This window comes from Acinonyx jubatus, chromosome C2 (assembly GCF_027475565.1).
Source record: "Acinonyx jubatus isolate Ajub_Pintada_27869175 chromosome C2, VMU_Ajub_asm_v1.0, whole genome shotgun sequence".
Lineage (NCBI taxonomy): Eukaryota > Metazoa > Chordata > Mammalia > Carnivora > Felidae > Acinonyx > Acinonyx jubatus.
The window spans coordinates 18883178-18901941 of NC_069384.1; the positions used below are offsets into that span (position 1 = coordinate 18883178).

The 18764-nt window shown below is 40.6% G+C and overlaps 1 long non-coding RNA gene across 2 annotated transcripts in view; it reads left to right on the plus strand.

The window, feature by feature from the left end:
* Nucleotides 1-756: 756 nt before the first annotated feature.
* The window catches only part of LOC128315132 (uncharacterized), a 62209-nt gene continuing 44201 nt past the window's right edge, over nucleotides 757-18764 (plus strand). For both annotated transcript variants that reach the window (XR_008297581.1, XR_008297582.1), the window contains exons 1-2: nucleotides 757-1565; nucleotides 10075-10182. This is a non-coding gene — a long non-coding RNA (uncharacterized LOC128315132). The remainder of the gene's footprint in view (nucleotides 1566-10074; nucleotides 10183-18764) is intronic.

An 18764-nucleotide genomic window follows, 5' to 3' on the forward strand; every position in this document is an offset into this window, starting at 1 on the left:
AGAGAAAATAACAACTCCGCTGATCCAAACTTGGCAACACTCTACACTGTTATTAAAGAGCACTGACTCATAGCAGTTGTGGTCATTTCCAAGTGGCCAAAAGGATTGGACGAAGGAACAGGAATCCCACAGTGTGCGACAATCACCTAAATTGCATTGCTACGGTCCCTGGAGTGCTTTAACCTGTCTCAAGTATCCGAACCTGTGTTCCTTTGAGCCATCAAGGCTCGGTGGCACTTAGGGACCCCCATATACTGGAGAGTCCGGGTTTTGTTAACAGACCATAATATTGGCATGGTCTAGATGCTGAGAACTGGGTATTCTGTTAAGGACAGTATACCGCTTGGAAGATTCTCAGAGTCTAGGTCTTTTACAGAGAAATGGTGGGTGGGTAGTGCTCTTGGAGGGGACTCTTGACATAACCATGGAATTCTGACTATTTGTAGTCACTATAAATTGTTTGGATCACTGGAGATTTTTTTCAAATCGTACTTCTTTTTCCTCTTGCTGAATTTTTAATATTTTGAGCTATTATCATGAAAATCCAGTACTTTCTGTATGGGTATGAAAAGCTTGATTTTTGCGCTAATTATTCAGAACTTCTGGTTGGTATTACGTGTGTTGTCCATATAAGGTATGTATGTATGTATGTATTTATTTTGGTTTGTTTTTTTTTTCTGAATGTTTATTTTTGAGAGAGAGAGAAAGAGAGAGGCAGAGAGAGAGAGGGAGGGAGACAGAGGATCCAGAGTGGGCTCTGTGCTGACAAAAGACTCCAATGCGGGGCTCGAATTCACGAACCGTGAGATCATGTCCTGAGCTAGAGTCGGATGCTTAACTGAGTGAGCCACCCAGGCGCCCCTGGTTTGTTTTGTTTTTTAGTGGACTCTACCTCCAACGTGGGACTTGAACTCACAACCCCAAGATTAAGGGTGGCATGCCCTGCTGACTGAGCCAGCCAGGTGCCCCAATATAAGGCATTTATCTCTCACCTCTCCATCTCAGCACTGAGCTGACATCTTGAAATAACTGAAAAGCAAATTAATTCTTTTCAGTGCAATCTCTTGAGAGACTGCATTCATAACGTCCAGTTGAGTGTCTTAAAGATCTTCTTTTCCCATGTTTTCCCATGTGCCCATGTTATCTTTTGCTGTATAGCAAACCACCCCCCAATGTAATGGCTTATGTCAATAACTAGGTTGACGATATCGGCTGGATGGTAGTTCTCTTATGCTTTTGGCAGGTACTGCAGTCCTTTGACAACTCATTTGGTGGGAACACCCAACTTGGCTCGTTCCCGGGGCTGGCGGTAAGCGCTGGTTGTCAGCTGAGAGCTCAGCTGAGACAGTCAGTCAGGATGTCTTGATTTCTTTTCACGCCCTGACTTTGGAATTCTCACAGCATGGCAGCCAGGTTCTAGGAGGGACCCTTCCAGGTTTGCGTAAGAGACCACCGCAGATCTTCTTAGGCTCTGCCTTGGAAGCTACACAGTTTCACTTCTGTCACATTCCATTGGCCAAAGCAAGTCCCAGATTCAAAGGAATTGAAGAAGACTCTCCCCCTGGGTAGGTGTAGTGGCAATTTGTGGCCACCTCTCTTCTCCTATGCCTGGCTTTCTCAGAATCTCACCCACATAGTGGCTGCTTCCAGATCTTTCTCTTCTCTCATTCTCAACTCTATCTAGACCTGCTTTGCTCCAGTTCTGTTTCTCACAGTGTTTCTCTCACTTCCCTCCTGCTTCCTTTCCAACCCATACAATGCATCCTGCTGGTATACCTCCGCCCTTTCCAGGGCTAACCCAACTAGCTAGCCTTTCAGCATGTCTGCTATTTCTTCCTTACTCATTTACCTTGGTTTTTGTAATAAATTGTTAGTTTTTTCAGGATTATTAAGGGGATTCTTAAAGAGTGTCTTAAATTTTTTTTTAATGTTTATTTATTTTTGAGAGAGAGAGACAGAGCGCGAGCAGAGGAGGAGCAGAGAGAGAGGGAGACACAGAATCCGAAGCAGGCTCCAGGCTCCGAGCTGTCAGCACAGAGCCCGACGCCAGGCTCAAACTCACAAACTGCGAGGTCATTACCTGAGCTGAAGTCAGACGCTTAACCGACTGAGCCATCCAGGCGATCCCCCTCCTCCCCCACTCCCCCACTTTTGAAAAGTTTATTTATTTGTTTTGGGAGTGAAAAAGAGAGAGCACAAGTGGGAAAGGGGCAGAGAGAGGGGAACTGGGGATCTGAAGTGGGATCTGCTGAGAGCAGAGAGAGCCTGATGCGGGGCTTGAATTCATGAACCTTGAGACCATGACCTGAGCAGAGGTCAGATGCTTAACAGACTGAGCTCACCCAGGTGCCCCGTGGGCATAATGCTTCTTAATGGGAGCAAGCAGGAGTGGAGAGTGGATATAATTTTAAATGTTATTCCTGTTATATCCATGTTTAGGTGACACACAGCACAATGGAATTGGTTCTGCTTTAACTGAAAATGACGTTGGTGGATTGTTAGCATGTGACACAGGGGCGGGCTAGCAGAGAAGATAGACTTGATTCAGGACTGAGTCCTGGAAATCACCCAAGGCACATCCTGGTGGGATGGATGGCAGTGGTACTTACTGGGCACTATGTTATCTTGAAAAGCAGTGCTGGTCCCAGGGAAGTCCTAAAGAGTTTAATTGTGACTTGACACTTAGGAGTAGATTCCTTGCAGAGGTTAGTTTCTTGAACTTTAGAGGATGAACTTTAAGCATATAGGCCTTTCACAGGTCTGTCCTTAATATTGTCTGCAGACCGAGAGTGCAAATTGAGGCCCACAAACCATGTCCATCAAAAAATTATAATTCAAGTGAATAATCTGTTAAATAAAACTTGTTCTGTCCTCCTTCCTTAACAAAGATACCTTTATATTGACCTGGGAGGCCAGGCAGAAATTCATAATTCTCAGACTTCTCAGAGTTCTGTGCTAAAACGTGGCATCTTGACATTCTGAGAGTTGGCCTGCTCCCCATCTCTCCCCTACGAGCAGCACCCTCCTGGACTAGGAGGGACCTCACCACATGTGTGTGGGCACCTCAAAGCTGTGTCCACAGTTCCTAAATACAGCAGCCCTTTAGCTACCCCTCTGCCCTGAGAGGGGCAAATGGCCACTGCCATCTGCTTTCAGGAGTGAAGAATTTCATTCTGGCCTTGCAAGCAGGCTCAGTGATGGCTGGGTAAGGAATTTCAGAGGTCCAGGTAGCCAGAGTCTGGTCTATAAGGGGAGGCATAGTTTCCAGGTGAGCACATCTGGTTCCATGAGCTTCTTGACTTGGGAGAGGCGTGGTGGCAGGGGCCCAGAATGAGACCTCTAAAGCATAGGACACAGTGCAGGGGCCTCATCCAGGTCAAGGGAAACACTGCTTTTAGCCATGGGTGTGCCAACAGTCAACCTATTTTTTCCACCGCACGTACAGCGGCCAGAGTTCCATCCTGTACTTTTCTCCCCGTGGTAAAAGTCCGTGAAGGAATGAAACAGTTGGGGGTTTGGTTGGGGTGTGAGTGGACAGAAAACGCTGAGGTGAGTTAGAGAATGAAGGGGGCCCAGGCTGGTTGTGGGCTTCTGCTAAGAGGCAATTGGGTGCCGAGCCAGTGTGGAAGTGCAGAATGGGGCCATGTGACCTTGGTAGCATACGATTCTTGTCCAATGAGGCCACCTTACGTACATGGCCACACTGGGACTGTAAGGGTTTAGATTTTTCCGAACAGGCTGGTGTTCATAGAATACTCACGTGTAAGCTGTATGTAAGAAGTCCAAAATATTCAAGAGTTTTTAAAGGCATTTCAGGCAGTCCTTTCTGCCCAGGGATTACAGGAAGGAGAAAGTTCTGTACTGGATGTCCCGAACCACCTTTTATTCTTGACCTGATTCAGCTTCCTTGGAAGTGCTTTCTGTGCATGGGTAATTATTTGTTTCTGGTACTTTCTGAGTCATGGGTTAGTGCAGGTTTGCACCATTAGATACACCTTTTAAGTCGATCTCTAGAATTTTTTTAGTCACTTTTTGTGATAGGATTTGTGTGTGTGCGTGCGTGTGTGTGTGTGTGTGTGTGTGTGTGTGAAGGTGTGAGAAGGGTTAGGTGTTTGGACCTCCGGAATTAACCACCACTCAATCATTTCCTGAAGTTTGAGACTCCCTTCTGCCTACTGATAACACTGTCAATGTCACCTCGGACTAAAGTACGGGTGCAGATTAAGTGAGCCTTCCTGAAGGCTGCCACAGTGTACTACATGGGCAGCTGGTCTTCTGATCTGGACCCGGGTTATTCCTTTTTTTTTTTTTTTTAACTTCTGTGATCCCTAAGCATCATGTAGTCAATAAAACCCGAGCTTTTGCAACTTAGGCTAGCTTCAGTTTTTAACCGAATTCTTTTGTGACTGCATTCAGGGCTACTACTGAGGTCTAGGTTGTGCATTTCCCGTTTGGGAAAATGGGCGGTGGGGCTAGAAAAGGGTTGACAATGCAGTTGTATATATCTTTGTGTGTGTTCATGTGAATGTGCACACGTGTGTATATGCCCGTGTGCCGGGTCGCTACCCCTGGAATCAAGCAGAAAATCTAAGGGTGGGCTTGAGGAGAGAACTATCTCCCAGGCTTGCAGAGTATTGGGAAATACAGAGTTTTTCAAAATGGGAGAGAATGGGTTAAATATAGCTTTGTGGCCACTGCCCAGGAAATTAAAACTCAGTAGAAGAATCAGAACATATTCCTTCTCTTAGTTTTCCACTTTTCCTCCTTCATTTGAATCTGAAAGGATATAAAAGAGAAAATTATTTTGATTTTGCAATTTACAGCTCCAAAAAAGTCAGGGTATAACAGGTAGTCATGTATTTGTTGAATCTAAAACAACACAAGCTTTCTGATTGAAAATATATCCCGTCAGCACGAAATGGTGTTGGAAGTTTGTACCGTGTGTTTTACTTCACTAGATTAGGAGGCAGATTTCAGAAAGCTCTGTTGAAATCAGAAATGTTATCTGAAAAAAATTCACCTATTATTATCTCTCAGAAAGGATTGCATTTTATTCTAGATTGAGTGGAATAAACCAGGCAGTACAAGTACGTTCTATCATCTATTATCTATCTATCTATCTATCTATCTATCTATCTATCATCTATCTATCTAATTTATCTTCTTCCAAGATTTTATTTAAATTGAAGCTAGTTAACATATAATGTAGTATTGGTTTCATGAGTAGAATTTAGTAATTCATCACTTATGTATAACACCCAGTGCTCATCACAAGTGCCCTCCTCAATGCCCATCACCCACTTAGCTCATCCCCCTACCCACCTCCCCCCAGAAACCCTCAATTTGTTCTCTATAGTTAAGAGTCTTATGGTTTGTCTCTCTGTTTTTATCTTATTTTATTTTTCCTTACCTTCCCCTATGTTCATTAAATTCCATATATGAGTGAAATCATATGGTATTTGTCTTTCTCTGACTTATTTCACTTAGCATGATACATTTTAGATCCATCCATATCATTGCAAATGGCAAGATTTCATTCTTTTGGATTGCTGAGTAATATTCCATTGTGTGTGTGTGTGTGTGTGTGTACACACACATTTATCCATAATATCTATAAGTACCATATATTTGTCCAAAGGCTAAAAAATACTAATTCAAAGGGGTACATGCATCTCAGTGTTTACAGTAACATTATCAATAATAGCCAAACTATGGAAAGAACCAAAATGTCCATCGATGAATAGATAAAGCACACATTTTTGTTCTTGTTTTTATATTTTTGAGAGAGAGAGTGTGAACTGGGGAGAGGGGCAAAGGGAGAAAGAGACAGAATCTTAAGTGTGCTCTGCACTGAGGGTGGAGCTCAACGCTGGGCTGAATCCCAAGATCCTGGGCTCATGACCTGAGCTAAAATCAAGAGTTGGGTGCTCAACTGACTGAGCTATCCAGGTGCCCCCACAAGTATGCTTTATAAAGATCCCAAGGAGAGATCTGGGATGGGGAAGAGGCAGGTCTGTGTGGAGTACTTTTCAGGGAGGGCTCTGAATTACCAGAGGCTGGCTTGTGTGCATTGGGGGCCTGAGAGGAACAGTTGGAAGTACAGTAAAACTTTGGTTTACGAGCATAATTCACTCAGGAAACATGCTTGTAATCCAAAGCACTTGTATATCAAAGCGAGTCTCCCCATAAGAAATACTGAACACTCAGATGAATCATGCCTCAACCCAAAAATATTCATGTAAAAATGATTACATACCGTGATATAACACAAAATAATAAAGAAAATAAAAAATATAAAGAAAAATAAACAAATTAACCTGCACTTACCTTTGGAAACCTTCGTGGCTGGGGTGAGGGAGACGAGAGAGGAGGGTTATTGTGTAGGATGACTTTCACTATCACTAATGGAATCACTGCTATCGATTGGCTCAATGGAATCTTATTCTTTTCATGCAACTTTAACAAGGAACGTATCCAATGACACTTGGTTTTGCCTCCTTTTGAGGATTTCGCAGAAATGTGACATTGCATTGTGGTTAAACAGATTAATCACGTGCACTGCTACAGCCTTATTTAGGTGGTGCTTTTCTATAAAATTTTGCACTGTTTCCCACATATTACACATCTCCATAATCTCATTTGAAGTGAGGGATTCCTCCACGTCTTTCTCCTCCTTCTCTGTAGACGAGATGCAGATGTAGACTTCTTATAAAATCTTGCAATTTCGGCAACTCTCCTACCTCGCTTGTACGTCTCGATGATCTCCTTAACTTCCCCTGTAATCATCTCCTTCTTCTTACCACTTTTCTATTCAACCTTTTTCTGCATGGGGGCCATTGTATACACTCACACAGATGTTGGCTACAGTACAGTATTGATAAACTCTTGTCATAGACTGTATTTAACATAACTGGCAATAGGTCAGCAGAGGAAAGGGTCTCTATCTGCAGGCAGCCTGACCTAGAATGAAGCAAAGCATTCCTAAGCTTACTCTTGTATATAAAAGCAAAGGATGGTCCATAGGTGCTTAGAAGTGACAAAAAGTACACTACGCCAATTGTGGGCACTTTCCAATGTTCTGAAAATTCACTGATTTCTGCCAAACACTGTGGCCTGAGACTGAGCATTTGAGCATGGGAGATGATCACCCACAATCCTGCAGAGAGAGAGAGAGAGAGAGAGAGAGAGAGAGAGAACCACTGCCCAGTTGTGATCATGTGATGTTCAGTGTCACTAGTACTCGTATTGCAAGACATCGCTCATTTATCAAGTTAGAATTTGCTAGAAATGTTGGCTCGTCTTGCAGAACGCTCACAGAACAAGTTACAATCCAAGGTTTTACTCTACTTCAGAGAAAACAGAGAAAAAAATATAAGTTTTGACACTATACTTTTTTCTAGAGTAAACCTTGAACATTTATTTAGTGTCTTTCACAAATATTTGTTAGTGCTGTCTAAATGCCAACTATTACAAGTTACTTACTGATATTAGTGGCTACAAACCTCAAATTATGAGGTGGTTGCTGTTAATACTACCCTTATCACACAGAGGTGAGGACACTGAGGAAAGGAGAAGTTAGCTGCGCAGGCATTTAAGTAGCCATGGCCTTAAATCTAGGTGCTCCGAATCAGCAGTCTTTTTGCTACACAAGCTGCCGGCCACGTACACACAACACACAGTCGTAATGAATGGCAGGGTCCATTGAGAAGCACAGATGTACTTACCCCTCTACCTTAATGTTTCTTTTAGAAAATCTGAGGATGGTGATGTATCTTGCTGGTTTTAAGTTTGCTTCCCGTCTTTCCATTATCTAGGCCACATCTTCACATGCTGGGATGACATTCTTCCCTACTTCATTCATTCACTCCTTCCCTCGTTTATGCGTTTATTCCTGTGTGGAACACAGCACGGTGCTCCCTTTGTTTGGCTTCTAATATCTGAAGGCGGAAGGGCTTGTGGACTGTGTCACAATGCTTCAGTTTACAAGAAATGAGTATTTGTAGGAAAGACAAACCAGAAACTGTAGTTCAGTAAAGGTTATTGAACACTTACTACGTATCGGGTGTTGTTACGTAGATTACAAGGATTTGCTCATTTAATACCTCTAACCTATGAAGTAGCTACTGTTATTGCCTTCATTTTATGGATGAGAAAACAGGATGAGAAATAAAAAATTTTATTTCTCATAAAATCCATTTTATGGATGAGAAATAAAGATGGGAGAAGCAAAAGCAGCAAAAACAAAACAAAACGTCTAGAAATTATCAGAGCCTAGATTTAAACAAGGGCTCGAGCTGTCTACATTAGAATGCTGGATTCAGCTTTATTACTGTAGATGAAAAATATTAGCACATAAAAATGAGATAGATCCACGTAGTTGCAAATGGCAAGGTTTCATTCTTTTTGATTGCCAAGTAATACTCCAATATATATATATATATATATATATATATACACACACACACACACACCGCACCTTCTTTAACCATTCATCCATCGATGGACATTTGCGCTCTTTCCATACTTTGGCTATTGTTGATAGTGCTGCTGTAAGGGTATTATGCTAAGCGAAATTAGTCAGAGAAAGACAAATATATGACTTCACTCATATGAGGACTTTAAGATACAAAACAGATGACCATAAGGGAAGGGAAGCAAAAATAATATAAAAATGGGCAAGGGGACAAAACCTAAGAGACTCTTAAATATGGAGAAAAAACAGAGGGTCGCTGGAGGGATTGTGGCGGGGGGGATGGGCTAAATGGGTAAGGGGCATTAAGGATTCTGATCTTGAAATCACTGTTGTGCTATATGATAACTAACTTGAATGTAAATTAAAAAAAATAAATTAAAAAAAGAGATAAACACCAGTTGATACAAAAGCAAGCCCTTAGTATAGAATAGCAATTAGTTTTTTTCAGTTTCAAAAGTTTTATGTTTTTTTTAGTTGATTAAACTTTTAAAAATGAAAGCCTTAGGTGTATAAAGTGCACCTACCCTAAAGTGTAGAACTCATTTAGTTTTGACGAACTGACCACTCCCATGTAATCAGCACTCAGATCAAGAACACAATATGGCTAATACCCAGAGCTCCTTTTTGTCTCCTTCCTGGTGCTGTCCCTCAAGCCCCCAAGGTAACCAATCTCTTGACTTCCAACTGCATTGATTGCTTTCCTCTGCTTTTGTTCTCATCTAAATGGAAGCATATAGTTTTATACTTTGGTCTTGGGTCTTTTTCACTCAAATTATGTTTGTGAGATTCATCCATATTATTACATGTAGTTAAGCTTGTTTATCTTACTGTATTACACTGTGGAAATACACTGCAATCTACTCATTCTACTGTTGACAGGCATTTGGTTAGCTTACAGTTTGGGGCACTTGCAGATAGTGCTGTCTTAAAGGTTCTAGTACATGTCTTTTTAAAAAAATTTTCTTAAAGTTTATTTATTTTGAGAGAGATTGAGAGAGAGAGAGAGCAGGGTGGGAGCAGAGAGAGAAGGAAAGACAGAATCCCAAGCAGGCTCTGGACTGTCAGCATGGAGCCCGATGCGGGGTTCTAACTCACAAACCGTGAGATCAACACCTGAGCTGAAACCAAGAGTTGGACGCTTAACTGACTGAGCCACCCAGGCGCCCCTCTACTACATGTCTTTTGCTGAGCATATATTAGCTATTTTTATTAACGATTATGTATGCTAGGGATAGTGCAGCATAATGATTTAGTCAGAAGGAGGTCAAGAAGAAGATCCCAAGTGATTAGCATGTATTCAAAACTAATGTCACGAGTGAGAAAATATAGCAAAACATAAATAAAAGAAAAAATAATCAGAACTCGGTAGAGCTGGCCATCGGTTCTCTGGTTCAAACCATGTTGTGTGAATGCGTGCCTTCAAAAAATAAGAAACACTCCATAACTCACAGATAAAAAGGGGACCAAGGATGTTAGACCACGGGGGGATTCTGCTAGAGTTTCTAGAAGTTTGAGAGGGGTGAAGGTAATGCTGAGGTGCGGGCCATGATTGCCCACAGCAGATTCCACGTGGTCATTGAGGAGATGTGTTTATTTTTCAGGGTCACCTCTGAGTTGGGAGGAAGAATCTGTCAAGACTCATCAATCCACTCTCGACAGACCAAACAGTTTGGTGGAAAACAGGATGAGTCATGTTAAATGAGCAATTGGTAAGGAGTGTGTAACTGTGGTCCCAAATAATCACAGTTGGATATAATCAGCGTGTATGTCCCATGGGAACACACAACATAATAGGAAAGAGGGTGTGATGTGCTTCTAAATGTGATTTTAAAGTCTGGGGTGGGAAACTAAGTATGGGGTATTAATAGGTTCTTCTAATTGAAGGTTACAACTTGGAAGGGGAAGAGGATATGGATAGAAAATGGTTGGAGATAGATATTGCCAAAATATAAGAGTTGAGTTTTAGAGACGTTAGCTACTCACAAGAGACACAGTTGAAACGATAAGTACTGGGAAAAGTATGTAGGTCAGATTTGTTGAGCTGATAAAACTAGCTTTACCTTTATTTTAAGGGGCAGGGGAAACATTCAGCTACAATTGTTAAGATAAATAGCGTGTCTTCAACTAACTACACACACAACTCCCCCCCTGCCCTCCCCCCCCAAAAAAAGTAACGGGGATAGTTTTGCCCAAATCAGAGCATTGAACATGGACATGTTATCTTTGAGAAGGTAAACCAGGCAGAGGGGGTGTCAGAGAAATTTAAGGTTAACAGACATCTTAGAGATTCGTCCAACCCGCACATTTTATAGATGAGTAAAATGGAAATTTGAATAGGCTGAGTCAGGCTCTCAAGTCAGTCAGGCTGTCTGGGTTCAAGTCGCAGCTATCAGCCTTACTCTCTGTGCCCATTTTTTTTTTTTACCTGCAAAACGGGCTAATAATTATATCTATCTCTGAATTGTTTTGAAGATGAAATGACATAATCTATGTAGTGCTTAATGTCTGACATACAGCAAGAGTTAGCTACTGGTTTTAAGTGCCTGACCTACATTTTCACAGCTGGTTAGCAATCGAGTTGTAACTAGACCCCAAGTCTAGCAGGCTCTCAAACTTCCAATTTAGTGTCATCAAGCCACATCAGACTGTATACATTGCTGGCATTTCAGAAACGCTTTTATTCTTTGCTCTGAATTCAGAACCAGTTTTGGGGTAGACATGAGGGTCAGGCAGATGAGACCAAACTAATCAGTTCTCTTACTCCTAAAAGTGGATTGGAAGTTATGACGTAGATACAGGACAACAATTGGGTTCCTGCCCAATTTACTTGCCCCTGCCCCCACCTGCCCTAATTTAAACTTTGGTAGAGCACACCTAAAGGAAAATTTATCAGCAACTAAGACTGCTGTCTTGTTGGGATAGGGGTGAAAGTATGACAGGGGGAGAAAGGCAGAAAGATCTCAGATCCCTCTTGTGTAGAAGTTTTGCAATATTAGTTCTATTCAGTCAAGAAATATGGACCGATGAACTGATGATGTAGTCTACCTTCAGAGGTTGATTATTCAGAAGGTCTCTTTGGGAGATGACCAAAAGTTGATGACCAAAAGTTGATCAGAAAAAGAAGGGAAGAAAAGACCTTCTGGGCAGTAGGAACAGTGCATGAATAAGTCACTCTAGGAGATCAAAACAGTGAAGTGAATGAAGACTTTGGAAGGAGGGATGCTAGCAAATCAGGAGCAAATCAGCTTTTTTCTCCAACTTTTTCTAATATGGAAAGAGCAATCTGAGATTTAAAAATCGCCCCAAAGAACTTGTTGATGATATGGAAATGAAGGGAACACAATTTGTTGAATTCACTCAACAAACATTCAACAATTGCGTTTTTAAATGCAAGCCATTTTGTATCACTATTTTTAAAGCCCTCCAGTGGCTTATATTTGCACTAGAATAAAATCCAAACCCTTACCATGGCTTTCAAGGCCAAACCTGATCTGTCCTCCGCCTACCTCTCTTTCTTTCTTACTTGCTATGATCTACTCACTTAGGCCTCTTTCTGTTCCTTGGGCAAGCTTGCTCCTGCTGTAAGGCCATAGACACTACATCCAGATCTTTTTCTTTCTTTCTTTCTTTTTTTTTTTTTAAAGAAAATGTTTCAGAATCTTTTCACACCGAGCTTTATTGAGATATTACTGACATAAGATATATGTAAGTTTTGGGGGAATAATAGGATGATTTGATACATATAAATGTTGCAAAATGATAGGACCACAGTGATAAGGTTAGTTAACATATTCATCCTCTCCATAATTACCATTTTTGTGTATGTGTGTGGTGATAATTTTAAAATCTACCTCTTCCACACTTTTCAAATATATGATACAGTATTGTTATAGGCACCATGCTATACATTATGTTCCCAGAACTATTTACCTTACAGCTGGTAGTCTGTACCTTTTGACCACCTTCATCCATCCCTCACCCCTTGGGCCCTGGAAACTACCATTTTACTCTGTTTCTTTGAGTTCACTTTTTTTAGATTCCTCATATAAATGAGATCATACAGTATTTGGCTTTCTCTGACTTATTTTAGTTAACATAATGCCCTCAAGTTCCATTCTATGCTGCTGCAAAGAGTAGAATTTCCTTCTCTTTTAGTAGCTGAATAATATTCCATTGTGTGTGTTTATGTATGTGTGTGTGTGTGTGTGTGTGTGTGTGTACACATACAGATATCTCTTTGAGATAGTGATTTTTTTTTCCTTCAGATACATACCCAAAAGTGGAATTTTTGGATCATATGGTGGTTCTATTTTTAATTTTTCGAGGAACCTCCAAACTTTTTCATTATGCTGCACCAATTTACATTCCCACAAACAGTGCACAAGGGTTCCCTTTTGTCCACGTACTCACCAACACTTGTCTCTTGTCTTTCTGATAATAGCCATCCTAACAGGTGTATTGTGCTATCTCACTGTGGTTTTGATTTGCATTTTCCTAATCAGATGTTCTTAATCCTGTTTTTGCATGCCATGTGGATTACAACTCAAGTATCATTACACAAAAAGGATTTGCCTTACCACCCTGTCTATACTACCCTCCCCATCACACTATTACTGGACTGTTTTATGTATTTTACTGGTAGCAGTTAACGATGGAAATTATCTTGTTCATTTATCTGTCTACTTGCTCATCATCAGGCTTCATCCCACTAAGACACAAGCCTCCAGAGAACAAGGATATTGTTTGTGTCGTTCACTGCTGAGTTTTGGAGCCTGGAAGATTGGCATATAGTAGACTCTTGAAAAATGCTTTTAAATGAATGACTAAATGAATAAATGAACGGACGAATGAATATAACGGAGAGGCACCAGGAACTTCTGGGTCTGTAGTCCTTCCAGAACTCACAGTCTAGGTAATTCATTTCAGTGCAATGTGCTGAGAGTTAGTAGAGGCACATGCAAATGTCATGGAGGAACAGAGATGGGGGACTGGAAGGCTTTAGAGAAAAGTGATTACTAAGTAGATTTCCTTAAGGGATGACTGAGTTGGCCAGAAAAAGGAGGGGAGAAAAGCCATTCTGGGCAGAGGGAACAGTGTGTGAATAGTCATTCGTGAAAATCAGAACAAAGAAGGGAGCTCAATTCGAGGCACTTGAAAATGTCATTCTGGACTTTTGTGGAACAAATTCCAAATACAGCTAAAACAAAAAAGTGGTGTCATTCCTAGCAGGGATCCTAGTGAGTAGATAGTGTGGTTCAAGAGGGATTAGAAGAATCTTTCTAAACAATGAATCCCTAACAAGAAAGAAGGGGCATCTAAGAGGTTCTCGGGTGTATTTAGGTTTTGAAAGAAGAATGAACAGAATATTGACAAAGGAGTGCCATGCTCTTGGGAGACCTGGAATGAGTGAGATAAACCTGAAGAATTAAGGACTCCATGAAGTCAGAAGTAACTGCAGTTTAGAAAACTTGTAACAGCCCAAAAGCACTTTCAGGCCCTATGGGAACAAAAAAAAAAGGGAGAGAGAGAGAGAGGGGTGGGGGAAGATACAAATTAATAATGAAGAGGCAGTTGCTCTACTTATGGAAGTTGACAGAAAGAAGGCACATTTTTCAGACTGGAAATGTTACAAGCAGCAGGAAATAAAGATCAAGATAGATGAGTGCCATTTTATATGTGTTTGTGCTTCCAGACTAAAACCACATTCAAATTTATGAAATAATTGAAAGTTTTGGTAGTGGAGAGATTTGCTAATTTCTCTGAAATAAGGAGAATGAGAGAAGGAAGTATCAGAACAAATAGTGGCAAGCACAGAAGAAAAAAGATTATTGTCCCATCCAGGAATGACTTATATAGGATATTTTAGTTAATTCTGGTTTAAGAACACACAGAGATTGCTTTTACTCCCTCCCCAAAATACCCATTTGGATTATAGTAACTGTATCTAAATTCAGACATTTCCTGGCTTAGCTTTGTTGTAAGGAATTGGGTTTAGATTATTTTTAAGTATTTATGTATATTTTCCATTACATTTCTCTAAATCTCAGATATTTCTCCCAAAGGTGCCCTTTGGCTGAACTGTGAAATGTAGAAAATCTTTCAGAACCACAATATTTTGATTTGGGCATTGATCCCCTAATGAATATTAAAGAGTTGTTGTGAAATATTGAGATTTAATGAGCTTGTCCTCAACAATAGGGAAAACCATCATTCAGCTCACAGGGACCTGCTTTTCCACTCCTAATTACTTAGCAGGAAATATACGTTCTGAATGTCTGTGGTACCTATGCACACGTATGACACATAACTGGATTTTTCTGATGTCTTTAAAAGGCAAAAGACAGAAATGATTAAAGCATCCCTGGGGAAATGTGAAGAACCCTTTGAGTCACAAAATTACCCCCAAATAGAGCATGTTCAAAGGGACTTTTTGTCCACATTGTGAATAAAATTATTTTTTTCATGCAAACTACATATGCTTTTGCAGCTTAGAATTTAGCAACTCATCTAAACCACTGAACGTTAGGAAGTATTCCTGCCCAGTTTCTTAGAACTTTCACTGTTCCCTTTTCTTCTGAAGCCTGTTGTTATGAGCATATATGCCAGAAATGATTTGTGTGCTTCAGGATAAGTCTTGGTCCATGTTGTTATTCAAAATCTTCCTGTGCTGATTCAAGACTGCATTGAAAACAAATTTATGAGTTGACATGGTTGAGCTGTAAAAAACTGATGTTAAGGTTTTAGATTATTTCAAATAAATTGCCTTGCCGAGTTTCACACCTCTTTCTGTTCAAGTGTTTAATTTTACATTGCATGAAGTCCATACACATAGAGATATTTATCATTCGCACTTACTAAATTTAAAATGACAAACAAGGAGGAAGTGTTTTTTTTTGCCCTCACGATATAGGTAATCATTTAGCAATACTAATTATATTCCAGATGATTGGTGTAAATTTTGTCTCAAAAAAGAATTTTCCAATCAGTAGCCTTTTAAGTTATATTTTCTAAGCATATACATTCCCAGACCATCAGAACATGCGTTCAAGATGTGCTCAAATCCAAGTTTTTTCTGCTAAGTCCAGAAACTATGAAAGAAGAATCTATATGTATTGGAAGAATTTGTGAACATTCTTTAACTTTTTCCTGTCAACCTTACAGTGAAAAGGGAAGAGTTTCCAGGAGGATACTGAGAGGCCCTGTAATATATTGAAGCAATCCTAGAAATACTGTCAATAAATATGACCAAGCATGCTGAAATGTTCAAAGAAGTAAAGACCATCTGAGGGAAGATATGAAATAAAAAGAGAGGAGAACTGGGCTGGAGTCAATATAAATGTAAGACTTATGATATGAAACAAGATATTTATACCCTTCTGTAATGGCTATCTAAGACCAATCTCTTGGTGTAGGGTAGATGGTGGTTGTCACTCAAAAGGAAAAGATGGCTTGCAATACAAAACAGGACAACGTCATGCCCCATGTCTATCTTCCATGTCTGTCCTTCCGCACCCCCTTTTCCTCTCTTCCTCTTTTTCTTCCTACCTCTCCTTTGTATACTTGCCATGTGCTCTCACTGTGGTAAGTACTGGCCACAATATGTTTAGCAAGAGAGGCTCCCTGCCCTTCTGGAGTTTGTCATATACAGATATACAAGTGGTGTCAGGAGGGGGATGTCCCTGAATTCTGTGCCTTGGTAGACTCTCCCAGTGCAAATGGCTGATTTCTTCTCTTGGCTGTTTCTTTAAATGTTCTCTTGCTTTTGCACTCTTAACAGCTTCTCTGTTAAAATGGCTATATGCTCAAGACTTTCAAATATGAAAAAAAATCTATGGTAAATTTTTGAGTCCCTTTTCTATTTTCTTTTCTTTGTTTCCTTTCAGTTTTTCTTTTTTTTAAAGAAATGTGACACAGAACCTAGACAAACAGATGGCTTGGGTCTATAATCCCTATCTGAAAGGACAAAGGCCATTCTGAACTGAAAGCAGCTAAGAGGTGGAGCTATGGCTAGAATCTCTTGGTGGTGGAGAGAAGATAAGGGGCGGGGGCTACTCTGTCAAAGCAGGACAGAGGTCTTATCATATGCTCACTTAGCTCCCATCCTGTAGCCCACTCCACTATCAACCAGAAAAGATCCTGAATAGCCAAAGGGATGTTGAAAAGGAAAATGAAAGCTGGAGACATCACAGTTCCAGACTTCAAGCTGGAAGAATTCCAGACTCATCAAGACAGTTTGGTACTGGCACAAGAACAGACACATAGATCAGTGGAACAGAATAGAGAACCCAGAGGTGGACCCAAAAATGTACAGCCAACTAATTTTTGACAAAGCAAGAAAGAATATCCAATGGAAAAAAGACAGTCTCTTCAGTAATGGTGTTGAGGAAATTGGACAGTGACATTTAGAAGACTGAACCTGGACCACTTTCTTACACCAGGCACAAAAATAAACTCAAAATGGATGAAAGACCTAAATGTAAGACAGGAAGCCATAAAAATCCTCAAGGTGAAAATAGGCAACAACCTCTTTGACCTCAGCCGCAGCAACTTCTTACTAGACATGTCTCCTGAGGCAAGGGAAATAAAAGCAAAAATGAATGATTGGGACCCCATCAAGATAAAAAGCTTCTGCACAGCAAAAGGAAACAATCAACAAAACTAAAAGGCAACTGACAAAATGGGAGAATATTTGCAAATGGCATATTGGGTAAGGGATTAGTATCCAAAATCTGTAAAGAACTTATTAAACTCAACACTCAACAAACAAATAATCCAGTGAAGAAATGGGCAGAGGACATGAACAGACACTTTTCCAAAGAAGACATCTAGATGGCAAATAGACACATGAAAAGGTGCTCAACATTGCTCCTCATCAGGGGAATACAAATCAAAACCACAATGAGGTGTCACCTCATACCTGTCAGAATGGCTAAAATGAACATCCCAGGAAACAACAGGTGTTGGTGGGGATGTGGAGAAAGGGGAACACTTCTGCACTGTTGGTGGGAATGCAAACTGGTGCAGCCACTCTGGAAGACAGTATGGAAGTTCCTCAAAAAATTAAAAATAGAGCTACCCTGTGACCAATTGCACTACTACATATTTATCCAAAGGATACAAAATGCTGATTCAAAGGGGCACATGCAGCCCAAAGTTTATAGCAGCATTATCAACAATAGTCAAATTATGGGAAGAGCCCAAATGTTCATCGATGGATGAATGGATAAAGAAGATGTGGTGTATACACACACACGCACACACACACACACACACACACACACACACACACACACACACACTGGAATATTACTTGGCAGTCAAAAAGAATGTAATCTTGCCATTTGCAACAATGTGGATGGAACTAGAAGGTACCATGCGAAACGAAAGAAGTCAATCAAAAATAAAGATCACATGATTTCACTCACATGTGGAATTTAAGAAACACAACAGATGAACATAAAGGAAAGGAAGGAAAAATAAGGTAAAAACAATGATGGCGGCAAACCATAAGAGACTCTAAACTACAGAGAACAAACTGAGGGTTGCTGGAGGGGAGGTGGGTGGAGGGATGGGCTAAATGGGTGGTGGGCGTTAAGGAGGGCACTTGGTATGACCATTGGGTGTCATATATAAGTGATGAATCACTAAACTTTACTGAAACCATTATTATGCTGTATGTTAACTAAGTTGGATTTAAATTTTAAAAAAAAGGATCTTTGTTGCTCCAGCTCCTCTTAGCTATAACAGCTTGTCGTTCTTAATTTTTTAAAATGTTTTTATGTATTCTTGAGAGAGAGGCAGAGTGTGAGCAGGGGAGGGGGAGAGAGAGGGAGACATAGGCTCTGAAGCAGGCTCCAGGTTCTGAGCTGTCAGCACGGAGTCTGATGCAGCGCTTGAACTGGTGAATCCCGAGATCATGACCTGAGCCGAAGCTGGATGCTTAAGTGACTGAGCCACCCGGGTGCCCCTACCCCATCTTGTAAGAATAAGCCCACAGACTTCACATTTATTTAAAAATCTGTACACAGAGAGAAATGAGGCGGATGGCCTGCCAGCCAGGAGCCCAGGATTATTTTAGTTCTCTTTTTATATGTGAATAAAACCCAAGACACCCGTGATCTTTCTGGGTGTTGTTTTTGGATGTGAAGAGGAGAGAGTCCCTTGTACTCAAAAATAAATACACTTATAAACTTATACTTTTGAGAGATTCAAGTATATATTTTGAAAACCGGGTGGAAAAGATACCATGGAGGTCATATGTGTATTTACAGATTCAAATTTATGTTTTTAA